We start from the raw sequence: 18,714 nt of genomic DNA on the forward strand, positions 1-18,714 counted from the left end.
GCCACAGGTGGAGCAGCCATAGGGCTTCTCGCCCGTGTGCACCCGCCGGTGGATCTTCACCATATTCATCGTCTTGAAGCCTTTGCCGCAGTCGGAGCAGGTGAAGGGCCTCTCGCCCGTGTGCACCCGCTGGTGGATCTTCAGCTCATTCATCGTCTTGAAGCTCTTGCCGCAGGTGGAGCAGGCCATAGGGCTTCTCGTCTGTGTGTACCCGCCGGTGGATCTTCAGATGATTCGCTGCCTTGAAGCTCTTTTCGCAGTCGGAGCAGATGAAGGGGCGTTCTCCCGTGTGCACCCGCCGGTGGATCTTGAGATGATTCGCTGCCTTGAAGCCTTTGCCGCAGTCGGAGCAGGTGAAGGGCTTCTCGCCAGAGTGCACACGGTTGTGCTGCTGCAGGTTGCCGTAGCTGGTAAAGTTCTTGCCGCACTCCAAGCAGTGGAAGGGGCGTTCTCCTGTGTGAACCCGCCGGTGGATCTCCAGATGGCTCGGGCTCTGCCAGGCCTTGCCACACACGTCGCACTCATAATGCTTCTCCTTGTTGTGCCCTCTCATGTGGTCCTCCATCAAAGCTCAGCTCCTCGAAGCTCAGCCCGCACACCGAGCAGATGGGGGGGCGGGTGGAGGGACTCACCAACATGCTGACCGCACTCAATGGCCGCTCACGTCCCCGGCTCTCCGTCCACAGCAACAGCTCCTAAACACTGCAGGAGGGGAACACAGAGTGTCAACAATCTGGCAAACATAGAAACATAGAAAATAGGTGCAGGAGTTCTTGGAATGTATGCGGGATAGTTTTCTAAACCAACATGAAGAGGAACCAACGAGAGAGCAGGCTATTCTAGATTGGGTATTGAGTAATGAGGAAGGGTTAGTTAGCAGTCTTGTTGTGCATGGCCCCTTGGGCAGGAGTCACCATAATATGGTTATGGTGGCCGATTGGGAAAGGGGGAGATGCAGCGAGGGGCCGAATGGCCTACTCCTGCACCTAATTTCTATGTTTCTATGTTTCTATGGTTGAGTTCTTCATTAGAAAACATAGAAACATAGAAAATAGGTGCAGGAGTAGGCCATTCGGCCCTTCGAGCCTGCACCGCCATTCAATATGATCATGGCTGATCATCCAACTCAGTATCCTGTACCTGCCTTCTCTCCATACCCCCTGATCCCTTTAGCCACAAGGGCCACATCTAACTCCCTCTTAAATATAGTCAATGAACTGGCCTCAACTACTTTCTGCGGGAGAGAATTCCAGAGATTCACCACTCTCTGTGTGAAAAATGTTTTCCTCATCTCGGTCCTAAAAGATTTCCCCCTTATCCTTAAACTGTGTGACCCTTTGTTCTGGACTTCCCCAACATCGGGAACAATCTTCCTGCATCTAGCCTGTCCAACCCCTTAAGAATTTTGTAAGTTTCTATAAGATCCCCTCTCAATCTTCTAAATTCCAGCGAATACAAGCCGAGTCTATCCAGTCTTTCTTCATGTGAAAGTCCTGACATCCCAGGAATCAGTCTGGTGAACCTTCTCTGTACTCCCTCTATGGCAAGAATGTCTTTCCTCAGATTAGGAGACCAAAACTGTACGCAATACTCCAGGTTTGGTTTCACCAAGACCTTGTACAACTGCAGTAGAACATCCATGCTCCTATACTCAAATCCTTTTGCTAAGAATGCTAACATACCATTCGCTTTCTTCACTGCCTGCTGCACCTGCATGCCTACTTTTAATGACTGGTGTACCATGACACCCAGGTCTCGTTGCATCTCCCCCTTTCCTAATCGGCCACCATTCAGATAATAGTCTACTTTCCTGTTTTTGCCACCAAAGTGGATAACCTCACATTTATCCACATTATACTGCATCTGCGGATGACATCAAGCTGGGGGGCAGTGTTAGCTGTGTGGAGGATGCTAGGAGGCTGCAAGGTGACTTGGGTAGGCTGGGTGAGTGGGCAAATGCATGGCAGATGCAGTATAATGTGGATAAATGTGAGGTTATCCACTTTGGTGGCAAAAACAGGAAAGTCGACTATTATCTGAATGGTGGCCGATTAGGAAAGGGGGAGATGACCCCGTGTCCTGGACTTCCCCAACATCAGGAACAATCTTCCTGCATCTAGCCTGTCCAACCCCTTAAGAATTTTGTAAGTTTCTATAAGATCCCCCCTCAATCTCCTAAATTCTAGCAGGTACAAGCCGAGTCTATCCAGTCTTTCTTTATATGAAAGTCCTGACATCCCAGGAATCAGTCTGGTGAACCTTCTCTGTACTCCCTCTATGGCAAGAATGTCTTTCCTCAGATTTGGAGACCAAAACTGTACACAATACTCTAATCTCACCATGACCCTGTACAACTGCAGTAGAACCTCCCTGCTCCTATACTCAAATCCTTTTGCTATGACATTACTAGAACATATTGGGTGCGTTTATGACGGGGGAAACCATTATATAATTCTGCGCAGCACAGTGGCACATCGGTACAGCTGCTGCCTCACAGCCAGAGACCTGGGTTTTATCCTGACTACGGGTGCTGGCTGTGCGGAGTTTGTATGTTCTGCCCTTGACCTGCGTGGGTTTTTATTTCTTGTGCTCCAGTTTCCTCCAACATTTCAAAGACGTTCAGGGTTGTAGATTAATCGGCCTCCGAAAAATTGTTAAATTGTCCCTAATGTGGGTAGGATAGTGCTAGTGTATCCCGGTTGAAAGATCTATTTCCTCGCTGCATCTCTAAACTAAACTAAACCAAAGAAGGGCCTCAACCCAAAATTTCACCCATTCCTTCTCTCCACATATGCTGCCTGAGCTGCTGAATTACTTTAGCACCATACAATAGACAATAGATAATAATAATAATAATAATAATAATAATAATAATAATAATAAATTTTATTTATGGGCGCCTTTCAAGAGTCTCAAGGACACCTTACAAAAATTTAGCAGGTAGAGGAAAAACATGTAAGGGGAATGAAATAAATAGTAGAGACATGACTAGTACACAAAGTAAAGACAGAATTCAATACAAAACACAGTATGAGGCAATTAATGCACAGATGAAAAGGGACGGCATGTGGGGCTAAGGATAGGCAGAGGTGAAGAGATGGGTCTTGAGGCGGGACTGGAAGATGGTGAGGGACACGGATGCAGGAGTAGGCCATTCGGTCCTTCGAGCCAGCACCGCCATTCAATGGGATCATGGCTGATCATCTCCAATCAGTTGCAACTTCCTGCCTACTCCCCATATCCCCTAACTCCGGTATTTTTAAGAGCCCTATCAAGCTCTCTCTGGAAAGCATCCATAGACCCCACCTCCATCGCCCTCTGAGGCAGAAAATTCCACAGACTCACTACACTCTGTGAGAAAAAGTGATTCCTTGTTTCCGTTCTAACTTGCTTACTCCTTATTCTTAAACTGTGGCCCCTGGTTCTGGACTCCCCCAATATCGGGAACATGCTTCACTGCCGGCCCGCGGCCAACTTCTACCGTGGGTCCGGCATGGACTCACCATCAACCCTGGAGGGGAGCTTCGACCGCCGGCCCTGCAGTCTACGGAGCTTCTGGGTGTGGCGGAGTCTTTAAATCTCGACCGATCGGCCTACACCATCTTAAAGCCGCGGTCTCCGGTGAGGAAGAGCCGATCCTGGACTGACTCTGGACTCTGGTCCTGTCCACGGGGGGGAAATGGAGGAGGACTGGCCAAATTTTGTGCCTTCCACCACAGTGATGAATGCTGTGGTGGATGTTTGTGTTACAGTTTTATTGTGGTTGTGTGTTCTTTATTATTGTACTGCTGCTGACAACCCAAATTTCCACCGACCCTGGTTGTGTGGCAATAAATTATATCTTATCTTATCTTATCTTGTGTCCAAACCCTTAACAATTTTGTGTTTTTAATATAGACTTTGTGTCTATCTTCTCCTGCCTGACCCGTTGAGTTACTCCAGCACTTTGTCATAGATTCTTAGAGTGATACAGAGTTGGAAAAAGGCCCTTCAGCCCAACTCGTAACTGCACTCCTAGATCCCTCAGCTCCACACATTCCCTCAGTCACCCGCCATTCACAGTGAAGATCCTGCCCTGGTTTGACTTCCTAAACTGCAACACTCTCCCCACCCCCAAACAATGTGACCTCCTCCCTGTGGCTCCCTGCCCCTTACCCCTGCTGCTTCCTGCTCCTTAGCCCCCTTTGATCCCAACCCGGTCCTCTCCACCCCTAAACAATGTGAACCCCCACCTGGCTCCCCACCCCCTTCCTTGGCTAACTTGACCCCCCCCCTCACAGTTCCCTGTCTCCCATTCTTCCCCCTCCGCACCAAAGCCACTTCCCCTTGAATCCCTCCCCCTCCCTTTGCTCCCTGCTACTCATTTTACCCCTTTTCTCTATCTATCTCTTTTTTCCTCCCCCCCCCCCCCCCCCCTCCAAAACTCTCACCAAAACTTCACATTTATTTACATAATACAGCATTTGCCATGCATCTGCCAACTCACTTGTAAATAGTTGCTGCCCCAGCACCGAGCCTTGCGGCACTCCATTCGCCTCTGCCTGCCATTCTGACAGGGACCCGTTTATTCCTACTCTTTGTTTCCTGTCTGCCAACCAATTCTCTATCCATATCAATACCCTACCTCCAATACCATGTGTTCTAATTTTGCTCACTAACCTTAGGTGTGGGACCTTATCAAAGGCTTTCTGAAAGTCCAGATACACTACATCCACTGGCTCTCCTTCATCCATTTTACTTGCCACATCCTCAAAAATTCAAAAAGATTAGTCGAGCAGGATTTCCCCTTCATAAATCCATGCTGACTTGGACCAATCCTTTTCTGCTATCCAAATTTTCCGTTATTACTTCTTTAATAATTGACTCCAGCATCTTCCCCACCACCGACTTCAGACTAACTCGTCTATAATTCCCCGTCATCCCTACTTATCCAGAAATAGTAAAGTTTGCAGATATGATAGTAACAGCCATACCACTCACTCACGTCAGCATGGAGAGACTGTTCTCTGCACTGAAAATAATTAAATCAGATTTAAGGTCTTTCATGAAAGAGGATCTGGCAGAAGCAAGAAGAAGGCAAAAACGGGAAAGCAGATTATTATCTAAATGGTGGCCGATTAGGAAAGGGGGAGATGCAGCGAGACCTGGGTGTCATGGTACACCAGTCATTGAAGGTAGGCATGCAGGTGCAGCAGGCAGTAAAGAAAGCGAATGGTATGTTGGCTTTCATAGCAAGAGGATTTGAGTATAGGAGCAGGGAGGTTCTACTGCAGTTGTACAGGGTATTGGTGAGACCACACCTGGAGTATTGCGTGCAGTTTTGGTCTCCAAATCTGAGGAAGGACATTATTGCCATAGAGGGAGTGCAGAGAAGGTTCACCATACTGATTCCTGGGATGTCAGGACTGTCTTATGAAGAAAGACTGGATAGACTTGGTTTATACTCTCTAGAATTTAGGAGATTGAGAGGGGATCTTATAGAAACTTACAAAATTCTTAAGGGGTTGGACAGGCTAGATGCAGGAAGATTGTTCCCGATGTTGGGGAAGTCCAGGACAAGGGGTCCCAGCTTAAGGATAAGGGGGAAATCCTTTAAAACCTAGATGAGGAGAACTTTTTTCACACAGAGAGTGGTGAATCTCTGGAACTCTCTGCCACAGAGAGTAGTTGAGGCCAGTTCATTGGCTATATTTAAGAGGGAGTTAGATGTGGCCCTTGTGGCCAAGGGGATCAGAGGGTATGGAGAGAAGGCAGGTACGGGATACTGAGTTTGGATGATCAACCATGATCATATTGAATGGCGGTGCAGGCTCGAAGGGCCGAATGGCCTACTCCTGCACCTAATTTCTATGTTTCTCTATGTTTCTATGTTCCTAAAGATAAGTTATTAATACATTTTATGTATGTACTTTTGTAGCAATGCTTTTGTACCTTTGCATTTACGTTTAATTTCTATTGCATGAGATTTTTTTTTGTCATAATTTAGCTCATACCTGTGGCCTTAGTTTAATACATTTCAGAGTAATACATTTATAATGTTTTTTTTTAATTCAATGGAATTTTAAATTTTGTCTGTCGTTTCTGTATTTTTTTTTTCTTTTAGCATAATGAATTATGGTTTTTATTTCAAGAATAAACATTTAAAAAAGCCACAATAGCACAGCTACAACCATTAGACTCAAAACTTTATGGACATGGGTTTAAAAGGCACCCTGATGATTCATGTGGTTCTTATGAAATGTCATCTTGTGTAATGTCATCACAGCAGATGTAGAATTATTTTACCGAGAGGTCGGGGTCGGATGTTTTGGGAACGAATTCACAGCCCAGTTTATTCCGCTCCCCTGTGTGTTTATAACATTATTTACCTCAGTTTTATAACCCCAGATTTACCGGGTTTATTCCCCAGACGTGTAGTTTATTTGGTGATTTATTGATTATTTACAGAGAGGGTGATGTTTAGAACGTGTTTTATCTCAGGACGCTGCTCCAGACGGTGAGTTTATATTATTGACCCCAGTTTTATTCCCCCAGACGTGTAGTTTATGTGGAGATTGACCTCAGGTCTCCCCCACATTTACCGGGTTTATTCCGCTGCTGATTTATTTATTTATAACGTTATTGACCTCAGTGAATAAGAGGGGGAGGCTGATTTATAAGGAGTTTGACCCCAGTTTTCCCCACACACACATACACGTGTAGTTTATGTGGTGATTTACCTCAGTTCTCCCCCATATTGACCCAATCCCGCTGCGCTGCTGATTTATAACATTATTTACCTCAGGTCCGTCGGCAGCGACGCCACCAACTGCCGCTTCTCCGCCGCCATTTTCATCCGGTCGATGGGGAGACTCGGCCCGGGGCGGGACCCGGAACAGCGGGCGGCCATCTTGGTGAGGGCAGGTGAGGTCGGCGCCGCTGATTGGTCGGCAGCCGGCGGCCATCTTGTTAAGGTCTCGTCGTTCATAACGCCATCTTGAGAAGGTCCCAAAGTCCCACTCACTTGTGGTCCATTCTCCCCTCTAAACCTGTCTTGTCCACGCACCTGTTGAAGCGTATTAGTTTCCAACCCTTCGCCCACCAGTGGCCGATCAACGCGTGTAGGAAGGGACTGCGGCTGCTGCTTCTTCTTCTTCTTCTTCTTTGGAGTTTTACGGCAGCCGGCATCCACAATGTTGCATTGCTGCCACCTTCTGGCTTCACTCCACAGTCCTCATGTCTTTACTTTATATCCTTTTTATAAGGCCAGAGGCCCTCAAGAAATTAAACAACAAATTTACTCCTTTTCCTTCCCCTCCATACTCTAGAATGTTCTTTTCTGATATATCTGTCATTCCAATTTTCTTCATTTCATTGATCAAAACTCTTCTTTCTGTTGCATATCTTCTACATGCAACTAGAGCATGCTGAACTGTTTCCGGCTGATGGCATTCCTCACACATCCCAGTAGGGTGTTTTCCCAACATTTTTAATGTGCTGTTCAGGTGGGTGTGTCCTATCCTCAATCTTGCTAATACTACCTGTTCTCTCCTGTTCCCCCCTCTTCTTGCTGTAATGCCCACTCTGTTTTGTAGCGAATAGAGGTGTCTCCCCTTTGTCTCCTGTTCCCAGTATTGTTGCCATTCCTGATTTATTTTCTTCCACCCAATGTGTTTTCCTTCAGTTTTGGATAATTGTAGGTTTACCTCTATGTTCTCTTTTTTAACGGCCTCTTTTGTTAATTTATCCACTTTTTCATTCCCTGGCACACCAATGCGTGCTGGGACCCACAACAAAGTCACGTCACTGCCCTTCCTTGTTACTTGGCTTAATAGTAGTAGAATTTCATACACTAGGTCAGGCCGCCTATGGGATGCACCAGACCCAATACTCTGGATTGCAGACAATGAGTCGCTACAAATTAATATTTTGCATGGTTGCACCTGTTCTATCCACCGAACTGCCATCAAAATAGCGTACAGTTCCACTGTATATACTGCCAAATAGTTATTTGTTCTTTTGCAAATCTCAACATTCAACCCTTGCACTACCACAGCTGCCCCTGTTGTTTCAGCTACTGGGTCCTTTGATCCATCTGTGAATATTAAGAGGTGTTCCCTGTATCTATATTTAAGAGGGAGTTAGATGTGGCCCTTGTGGCTAAGGGGATCAGGGGGTATGGAGAGAAGGCAGGTACGGGATACTGAGTTGGATGATCAGCCATGATCATATTGAATGGCGGTGCAGGCTCGAAGGGCCGAATGGCCTACTCCTGCACCTAATTTCTATGTTTGTAAGACAATAGGTGTAGGAGAAGGCCATTTTGAACCAGCACCGCCATTCAATGTGATCATGGCGAATCATCCCCAATCAGTACCCCGTTCCTGCCTTCTCCCAGATCCCCTGACTCCGCTATTTTTAAGAGCCCTATCTAGCCCTCTCTTGAAAGCATCCAGAGAACCTGCCTCCACCGCCCTCTGAGGCAGAGAATTCCACAGACTCACCACTCTCTGTGAGAAAAAGTGTTTCCTCGACTCCGTTCTAAATGGCTTACTCCTTATTCTTAAACTGTGGCCCCTGGTTCTGGACTCCCCGAACATCGGGGACATGTTTCCTGCCTCTAGCATGTCCAAGCCCTTAACAATCTTATATGTTTCAATGAGATCCCCTCTCATAGACAATAGGTGCAGGAGGAAGCCATTCGGCCCTTCGAGCTAGCACCGCCATTCATTGTGATCATGGCTGATTGTCCCCAATCAATAACCCATGCCTGCCTTCTCCCCATATCCCTTGACTCCACTAGTCCCTAGAGCTCTATCTAACTCTCTCTTAAATGCATCCATAGACTTGGCCTCCAGGGCCCTCTGTGGCAGGGAATTCCACAAATTCACAACTCTCATCCTTCTAAACTCGAGTGTACAAGCCCAGCTGCTCCATTCTCTCAGCATATGACAGTCCCGCCATCCCGGGAATGAACCTGTGCCAACCTGACAACCTCGGCAGCTATTTAGGTTGCCAAATGACAGTTTAGGTGGCCATTTAAGACGGCTTGTATGACGCGTGCAATAATGTGCTCGGCCGAAGTGCGTAGTTACCAGTCGGAATTATGCTCAATGAAGCATTCACATATTATTTCTGCTTCAAATAAAGTCACAAACTAAACATATTCACCAATCAAGACATGATACATACCACAATCACCTGCAGCAAAATTACAATACAGTATCTCATCTCTTCTTACACGTTGCAACAAATGCAATTTCTATTATTTCTTCCCACTTCCTAACAAAATTCTGGTTGGATTATTTAGCGTATGATCAACCTCAGTGAGACCAAGTGCAGGCTTGACCATCGCTTCGCACAACACCTCCACTGAGTTTGCAATAACCAACCTGATCTCCCGGTGGCTCTACACTTCAACTCCCCCTCTCATTCCGAATCCGACCTTTCTGTCCTGGGCCTCCTCCATAGCCAGTGAGGCCCACCGCAAATTGGAGAAACAGCACCTCATATTTCGCTTGGGTCGTTTTCACCCCAGCGGTTTGAACATTGGCTTCTCCAATTTCAGGTAGTCCTTGCTTTCTCCCTTCTTCCCCTCCCATTCACACTCTCAATCCAGCCACAACAGATCAACGGTGGATGCGATCTCGCTGGCCCTCCACTCCGCTCTAGACCACTTGGACAACAAAAAATCATATGTCAGGCTGTTATTCATTGATTACAGCACGGCATTTAATACTATCATCCCCTCCTAGCTGGTTACCAAACTCGCAGAATTGGGTCTCTGCGCATCCCTCTGCAATTGGATCCTCAACTTCGTCATCCACAGACCACAGTCTGTGCGTATTGGTGGAAATGTGTCAGACTCGATAACAATCACCACGGGAGCACCTCAAGGCTGCGTGCTCAGCCCCCTGTTGTACTTCCTCTATACTCATGACTGCATAGCCGGTCATAGTGCGAACTCCATCATCAAGTTCGCTGACGACACCACTGTTGTGGGACGTATCACTGATGGGGATGAGTCCGAGTATAGAAGAGAGATCGAGCAACTGTCCATATGGTGCCAGTACAATAACCTGGCCCTCAACACCAGCAAAACCAAGGAACTGATTGTGGACTTTGGAAGGAGTAGGATGGGGACCCACAGTCCCGTTTATATCAACGGGTCGATGGTTGAAAGGGTCAAGAGCTTCAAATTCCTGGGCGTGCACATCTCTGAAGATCTTTCCTGGTCCGAGAACACTGATGCAATTATCAAGAAAGCACATCAGCGTCTCTACTTCCCGAGAAGATTACGGAGAGTTGGTTTGTCAAGGAGGACTCTCTCTAACTTCTACAGGTGCACAGTAGAGAGCATGCATTGCATCGTGGCTTGGTTCGGCAACTTGAGCGTCCTGGAGAGGAAGAGACTACAAAAAGTAATAACCACTGCCCAGTCCATCATCAGCTCTGACCTTCCTTCCATCGAGGGGATTTATCGCAGTCGCTGCCTCAAAAGGACTGGCAGTATCATCAAAGACCCACACCATCGTGGCCACACACTTATCTCCCTGCTACCTTCAGGTAGAAGGTACAGGAGCCTGAAGACTGCAATGACCAGGTTCAGGAATAGCTACTTCCCCACAGCTATCAGGCTATTAAACCTGGCTCGGACAAAACTCTGAACATTAATAACCCATTGTCTGTTTGCACTTTATCAGTTTATTTATTAATTCATGTGTTTTGTAGTCAATGCCTACTAGGTTCTGTTGTGTTGAAGCAAAGCAAGAATTTCATTGTCCTATCAGGGACACACGACAATAAACTCACTTGACTTGACCCATTTCCAGTTCTCCCACAGCCTACTGTCTCCATCTCTTCCTTTTCTCCCCCCCCCCCCCCCCCCCCCCCCCCCCCCCCCTCCTCCGATATCAGTCTGAAGAAGAGTCTTGACCCGAAACGTCGCCTATTCCTTCGCTCCATAGATGCTGCCGCACCAGCTGATTTTCACCACCTTCATCTACCAACGGGATTCCACCACTGGCCACATCTTCCCATCTCCTCCTCTGTTGGCTTTCCGCAGAGACCGCTCCCTCCGTAACTCCCTGGTTAATTCGTCCCTTCCCACCTAAACCACCCCCTCTCCTGGCACTTTCCCTTGCAACCGCAGGGAATGCTACACTTATCGCTTTACCTCCCCCCTTGACTCCGTTCAAGGACCCAAGCAGTCTCTGCAGGTGCGGCAAGGGTTCACCTGCATCTCCTCCAACCTCATCTATTGCATCCACTGCTCTAGGTTTCAGCTGCTCTACACCGGTGAGACCAAGCATAGGCTTGGCGATCGCTTCGCCCAACACCTCCGCTCAATTCACAATAACCAATCTGATCTTCAGCTCTTCAACTCCCCCTCCCATTCCGAATCCGACCTTTCTGTCCTAGGACTCCTCCATGGCCACAGTGATGCCAACTGCAAATTGGAGGAACAGCACCTCATATTTTGCTTGGGTAGTTTACACCCCAGCGGCATGAACATTGACTTCCAATTTCAGGTTGTCCCTACTTTCTCCTCCGCTCCCCATCTCTCCCTGAGCCGTTTCCGCCTCTTCCTTTCTTCTTCCCGCCCCACCTTCACATCAGTCTGAAGAAGGGTCTCGACCTGAAACGTCGCTTATTTCCTTCACTCCATAGATGCTGCCTCACCCGCTGAGTTTCGCCAGCCTTTCTGTTATCCCACTTCCTCACCCACTCCCTACACATTAGGGGCAATTTTACAGAGACAAGTTAACGTACAAAGCCAATGCGCCTTTGGGATGTGGGAGGAAACCCCACGCTTGCAGGGAGAACGTGCAAATTTAACAGACAGTGCCCGAGGACAGGATCGAACACAGATCTCTGGCGTGTGAGGCAGCAAGTCTACCAGCTGTGCCACTATATTTTATTTTCCAACACACAAAAAATTACACGTTGATAACTTTGGTTACTAAAAAAAATTAATCCATTTTCAGTCTTAAATCTCTAAGTGACGCTATGTCCACCTTTACAGCTACTCTATGTTTTAATTCAGTTCAAGACTATGGGGCAGTACATTGGCCATAAAGTTGCTGCCTGAAATTGCCAGAGACCCGGAATTGATCCTGAATATGGGTGGTGTCTGTATGGAGTTTGCTCCTTTTCCCTTTGATCGCATGGGTTTTCTCCGGATGCTCGTTTCCTTCCACATTCCAAAGGTGTGCAAGAACCTTTTTCCGACCCAACCCAAAACATATTTTCCTTTTGTCCAGAGATTCTGTCTGACCTGTTGAGTTACTCCAGCTTTTTGTGTCGCTCTTCAGTTTAAACCAGCATCTGCAGTTCCTTCTTACACACACAATACTATACGGCAGAACTTTATTAATCCCAGGAGGGAAATTGTGTGTGTGTGTGTGTGTGTGGGTATATATATTATGTGTACAAACACACGCACACATGTATGTGTGTGTGTGTGTATATATATATATATATATATATATATATATATATTTTTTTTTATCGGTGGCACCAAGACCAGGTGCTCAAGGTGGTTGCTGAGAGCATAGCCACCGCCTTTGGTAACAGCAAACACCACCATGCCCCAAAGAAATCAATCACTTTTGTCAAAGCTGGAGAGAAGCCTTGACCACAACCAAAAACAAGGACGGTCCTCCTCTACACAGCCACTGACTGGCAGCTGCACGTCGACCTGGGCAAACAGCTGAAATTTCCACAGCACATCACAGCAACATCACTCCAGCCAGACATGATCATCACCTCCGAAGTGACAACACAGCTGATCATTCTGGAGCTGACAGTGCCCAGGGAAGAGCGTATTGAAGAGGCTAATGAGAGGAAACGTGCTAAGTACCAGGAACTGGTGGAGATGTGCCAGGACAGAGGCTGGAAGACATACTATGAGCCCATAGAGGTGGGCTGTAGAGGCTTTGCAGGACGCTCACTCTGCAAAGGCCTCAACCAGTTGGGCATTATGGGGCTGGCAAAGAAGAGGGCCATTCAATCCGCACACGAAGCCGCAGAGAAAGCCACTAGGTGGCTTTGGATTAAAAGGGCTGATCCGTGGGCGGATGCTGCTGGGACGCAAGTCGGGGCCTGATCAACCTCGGCTGGGTCGCCTGGGCAAGGGTGTCTGACATTGTGAGACCCGAAACACCCGATGACTCCAGGTCACATCACTGAGGATGCGGCCCAGTGCATCTAGAAGATGTATAATTCACACATATATTTATATATATACTAGACTAAGTGGGACCCGTTGGGTCCCAGCATCACACGGGAGGGCTGGTCACCAACGCAATATTTCATCTCTCCAACAATTCCAATATTAATAATAATAATAATAATAACTTTATTTATAAAGCACTTTTAGGCAACATCAGTTACCACAAAGTGCTGTACATGGGAAATCAACAAAAAGTTATCACAAACTACTAAAACCATTAAGACGACAGGACTATAAAAACAGTAAAAAATTAAGACATTAAAAGCACTAAAACAGGAACAATGTCTCAGCCAGTGTCGAAAGCCAGTGAATAAAAGTGCGTTTTTAGGGAGGATTTAAAGATGGACAGTGAAGGGGCCTGTCTGATCTGCAGCGGCAAGGTGTTCCAGAATGCCGGTGCAGCAACAGAAAAGGCTCTATCCCCTCTGAGCTTCCGCTTAGACCTTGGTACCTCAAGGAGCAGCTGATCCGCTGACCTGAGGCACCGGGTAGGAGCATATAGGTGGAGCAGCTCAGAGAGGTAAGGCGGGGCGAGGCCATTCAATGATTTAAAAACAAATAAAAGAATTTTAAAATGAACTCGAAAGTGCACTGGAAGCCAGTGAAGGGAGGCCAAAATTGGCGTAATGTGCTCCCTCTTTCGAGTTCCGGTTAAAAGGCGAGCGGCAGCATTTTGGACCAACTGGAGACGAGCCAACGAAGTTCGCGAGACTCCAGTGTAGAGCGCATTACAGTAATCCAGCCGAGATTAAATAAAGGCGTGAATTACTGTTTCAAAATGCTGCCGCTCGAGAATAGGCTTCACCTTTGCCAGCTTCCTTAGGTGAAAGAAGCTGGACTTAACCCACCGCGCCTATTTGTTTATCTAATTTAAAATCACCGTCCATCATAAAACCCAGGTTTAAAACTGTTGGCTTTACGAACACTGCAAGTGGACCCAAGTCAACAGAGGGAGGTTCACGGCAGCCATTAGGGCCGAACAAAATCACTTCTGTCTTTTTTTCGTTAAGTCCCAGAAAGTTTAAGGCCATCCAGGACTTAATGTCCTCAAGACAAGACAGAAGTGATTTTAGGGAATAATTATCTTCTTTCCTGAGTGGCATGTACAACTGGCTATCATCCGCGTAAAAGTGAAAGGAGATGCCATGCCTTCTTAAAATTGAGCCCAGTGGAAGTAGATAAAGGGAGAAAAGCAGGGGCCCTAAAATTGAGCCCTGTGGAACCCCATATGCCAAGGGAGCAGAGGAGGATTCAAGGCCACCAAGGCTTACACGCATGGTTCTATCTGCCAGATAGGACCTGAACCATCCCAGGGCACTGCCACAGATGCCCACTTGTTGCTGTAATCGGGAAATTAATATTCCATGGTCCACAGTGTCGAAGGCGGCAGATAGGTCCAGCAAGACAAGAACCACATAATTACCGGAGTCGTTTGCCAGGAGGATGTCGTTAGAGACCCTTAGCAAAGCCGACTCTGTGCTATGCATAGCCTTGAAACCAGACTGAAAGACCTCCCGGATGTTGTGCTCATCCAGGAAGAGTTTTCAGCTGGGCATAAAACTACTTTCTCCATGATTTTCGAGATAAATGGCAGCTTGGAGATTGGCCTAAAATTGGCCAGGACAGTCTGGTCCAGGCCTGGTTTCTTGAGTAATGGCTGCACTACAGCATGTTTAAATTTTATGGGGACAACCCCAGAAGACAAGCTACTGTTTATGATGGCAAGGACCGAATGCCCTATGCTCGGGAAGACCTCTTTAAAAAGAAGAGGGACAGCATCACATGGGGAACCCGATGGCTTGATATGGGTAACCACATCCTCTAGACCCGACAGCGTCAGGGGAACAAATTTATCAAATGCCACCTGGCAAGGGGCCAGAACAGGTGGGTCTGAGGCAGGAGCTGAGATAAGAGCCCTAATAGAAACAACCTTGTTTATAAAGAAGTGCAGGAAGTCGTTGCACAATTCGGGCGATGCTTCCAGGCAGACAGGCTGTGGGGCATTTAAAACGGAATCAATAGTTTAGAATAACGCACGTGGATCGTGGCGCTTAGACACTATTATATTAGAGAGATAATATCTTTTTGCCTCTTTAACAGTATTTTGGTAGTTTCGCCAGCTGTCCTTTAGGATTTGCGATGAAACCTCTAGCCTGTCCTTCTTCCACATTCGCTCAGCTCTGCGACACTCCCGTCGAGCTGTACGAGTTGCGTCACAGAACCAGGGCTCGGGTTTAGCTCTGGGCTGCAAAGTTTTTAATGGGGCCACAGAGTCGAGAATAGTTCTACAGGAAGAGTGGAACCAAGAACTAATCTCCTCCGTACCGATGGAAATGGACGCAGAGGGGGCACAGAGCTGATTGAAGGCGGTAGAGAACTGGCCAGCAGTACAGGGGTTAATGGTCCGACAGCGCCGAGCAGACGCAACAGGTCTAACTGCAGCACTGGAGAAACAAACATCAAATATTACCGGCATGTGATCAGAAAACATACTGTCACAGACCTCCAAGTTTAACACAGGCAAACCATAAGATAATACAAGGTCCAATGTATGTCCCTGTTCGTGTGTGGGACCAGACACACACTGTGCAAAATTAAAAGAATCAATAAGATTTAAAAAGTCCTTCGTCAACGGTTTATCGGGACAGCACACGTGAATATTAAAGTCCCCAACCAAGAGGATACGGTCATAGTTGGGTATAATCCCAGCTAGAAACTCAGAAAAGTCACTCACAAAGTCCTTATGGTATTTGGGGGGTCTGTAGATGACACCACACAGCACCGTGCCAGGGCGACCCACCTCAACCAAAGTAGCTTCAAAGCTGGAAAAAGTTGATAACGTAGTGCACTGTTTGCATTTAAAATTGCTTTTAAAAACGACTGCAGTTCCACCGCCACGGCCCGACATCCGCGGCGTGTTGAAATAGGAGCAGCCCGCCGGTAGAAGTTCAACAAAAGTACTGGACTCACCAGGACCGATCCAAGTCTCTGTCACCCAGAGGAAGTCCAGGTCTCGGGAGAGGAAGAAATCCCTCAAGATAAAAGTTTTATTAGCCAGCGATCTGGCATTCACCAGGCCAACCCGGGAAGGGGATGGACTCTTTAGGTCTGCAGAACTGGAAGCCCGGGGCAGTGTCCGCAGGTTCCGGGTGTTCACCCCGCGATGGCGAGGCCGAGGGGAGCAGGGGGAGCGGAAAAGGTCCCGCTGCAGCCTCAGATCGTATCCGAGAGGTGGGGGGGGAGAAAGGAACAGCCTGAAGCAGCCGGTTCACCTGGTGGCTGCCCCCCTCCCCTCCAAGGCGGCGCGTCGGGCCAGTTTTCCGGGCCGCAGCAGGTAGGCAGCGCTCTGTATCTTCCGGGAGGGGATGGTCCGGTGGCAGCTGAGAAGCGCCAGGCAAGAGACCTCGTAAAAGCGGGCTCACCTGGTGGCTGCCCCCCTCCCCTCCGAGGCGGCGTGTCAGGCCCGTACTCCGGGCCGCAGCAAGTAGGCAGCGCTCTGTATCTTCCGGGAGGGGATGGTCCGGTAGCAGCTGAGGAGCGCCGGGCAACAGACCCCCCAAAAGCGGGCTCACCTGGTGGCTGCCCCCCTCCCCTCCGAGGCGGCGCGTCGGGCCAGTTTTCCGGGCCGCAGCAGGTAGGCAGCGCTCTGTATCTTCCGGGAGGGGATAGTCCGGTGGCAGCTGAGGAGCGCCGGGCAGCAGATCCCGTAGAAGCGAGCTCACCTGGTGGCTGCCCCCCTCCCCTCCGAGGCGGCGCGTCGGGCCAGCTCTCCGGGTCGTGGCAGGCAGGCAGCGCTCTGTGCCCTCTGGAGGTTGAGGAACCCCGGGCTGGAGACCCCGAAAACGAAGTCCACAGAGAAGTCGCCGACAAGGGAGCCGCTGACGGCTGCGCCCGGGCGCATCCAGCCTAAAACTCACCAGACGACCGCTGCACTTTCCACGGCGTCGGCGACGCTTCCTTCGAGGCCAGGCCCAGTCCAGGTGGGTCGGGGCTCCAGATAAAAACGGGGGCAAGGCGCTATGTTCATATTCATGGTAGACAAACGTACCGACATTATGTCGAAGGTCTAAAAGGGAATGACGGTCGTACACCAGCAGAGACTTCAGCTGTATAGTGCAAAAGAAAAACACCAAACACAGACAGAGCGACAGACGAGCAGCCACACACACCGGCGCCATCTTGGACAAAATTGCTGTCTGTTGCGCTAGTATGGGTGTTGCAGGCCAAAGGTACTGGTTTCCAGAGGGCTAGCATAGCCATTGTGGGCCGAATGGTTTCTTGGGCTGGCATCCAACTGTTACAACGATTTTAAAAGCCAAGCCAAGGCAAACAATTGGGCTGCAGCCACCTGACAACCAAAATTCATTTTGTGAACACAAACTTTAAAAAAAAAGGCGAGTCAAACAATTGGGCTGCCGCCACCTGACAACCAAAATTCATTTTGTGAATACAAACTTTTAAAAAAGGCGAGGCAAACAATTGGGCTGCTGCCACTTTACCGCCGCATTGAGGCAACTCACCGTGGAGTAGACGTGCGTTCAGTGTTATTCGCAGCTCAGAGAGCCGTGACCCTCTCGCTTCCTGGGTCTGGCAGAGACTGAGTGAGACACTACACTTCCGGGTTTTATAGTCCCTCTCCCTGCCACCAGCGGGGGCAACAGAGAGAATGGAGATTTTAAAAAAAAAAACATTAATATCTCCCTGATTTTGCATCTATGGGAAAATATCCTCTGGTCCAGGAAGGCGGTGGGGGTCTCTGAGCGAGGTGGCCAGAAATGATGGCTGTAGGTGGCGACGTTCTCTCGGAAATCGCACCACAGTTGCCAAAAGCGGTCAAGATCAGACTTTTAGTAATATATAAGAAGATATTTGTATAGTTATATAATCTATTAATATATAAAAGTCAAATCAGTCCGCCTGCAGTACGGATCCCTTCCTGCCTTTCGATTCGTTCCCGCCGTGCGATGTCACAATGCCCGATGCTTGCGGACGTCCAATCGGAATGGACCCATTTGCATGTACGGCTCCCGGCCGCGTTTCTTCCTTTGATTCTCCGCAACTCCGAAACCGGACGTAGAATCGCCGACGTCTTTTCCATTTCGGTAGAGATTTCGCTTTTCTTTCTAAGTATCCGCTCCTCATTACATTTCGTCGTGTTTAGGTACACTTTTTTAAATCAAATCCTTCACCCCCCCCCCCCCCCCCCCCCCACCACCACCTCAATATTTCAAAAAGAAACTGGATTCTCACCCACACAAGCAGAACCAGCCCATGGTGAATGTTCCATCGTGTGATGTCACAATGCCCAATGTTCACATATGTCCAATCGGAATGAATTCATTTACATATGCCTTTGCAGGAGCCCCGCCCATGGTGAACGTTCCATCGTGTGATGTCACAATGCCCAATGCTCAAATACATTGTTGCCATAGAGAACGCTCAGTGATTATTCAAATTCTTCACTAACTGTCATTCTGGTTTTGCTTGTGAAGTGAAAAGCC

At 48.2% G+C, this 18,714-nt stretch overlaps 1 pseudogene; it reads right to left on the reverse strand.

Annotated features, from left to right (window-relative positions):
* Positions 1-3: 3 nt before the first annotated feature.
* The window catches only part of LOC129694797 (zinc finger protein 271-like), a 68,447-nt pseudogene continuing 49,736 nt past the window's right edge, over positions 4-18,714 (reverse strand).

The sequence above is a fragment of the Leucoraja erinacea genome, unplaced genomic scaffold (assembly GCF_028641065.1).
Source record: "Leucoraja erinacea ecotype New England unplaced genomic scaffold, Leri_hhj_1 Leri_800S, whole genome shotgun sequence".
NCBI classification, from domain to species: Eukaryota; Metazoa; Chordata; class Chondrichthyes; order Rajiformes; family Rajidae; genus Leucoraja; species Leucoraja erinaceus.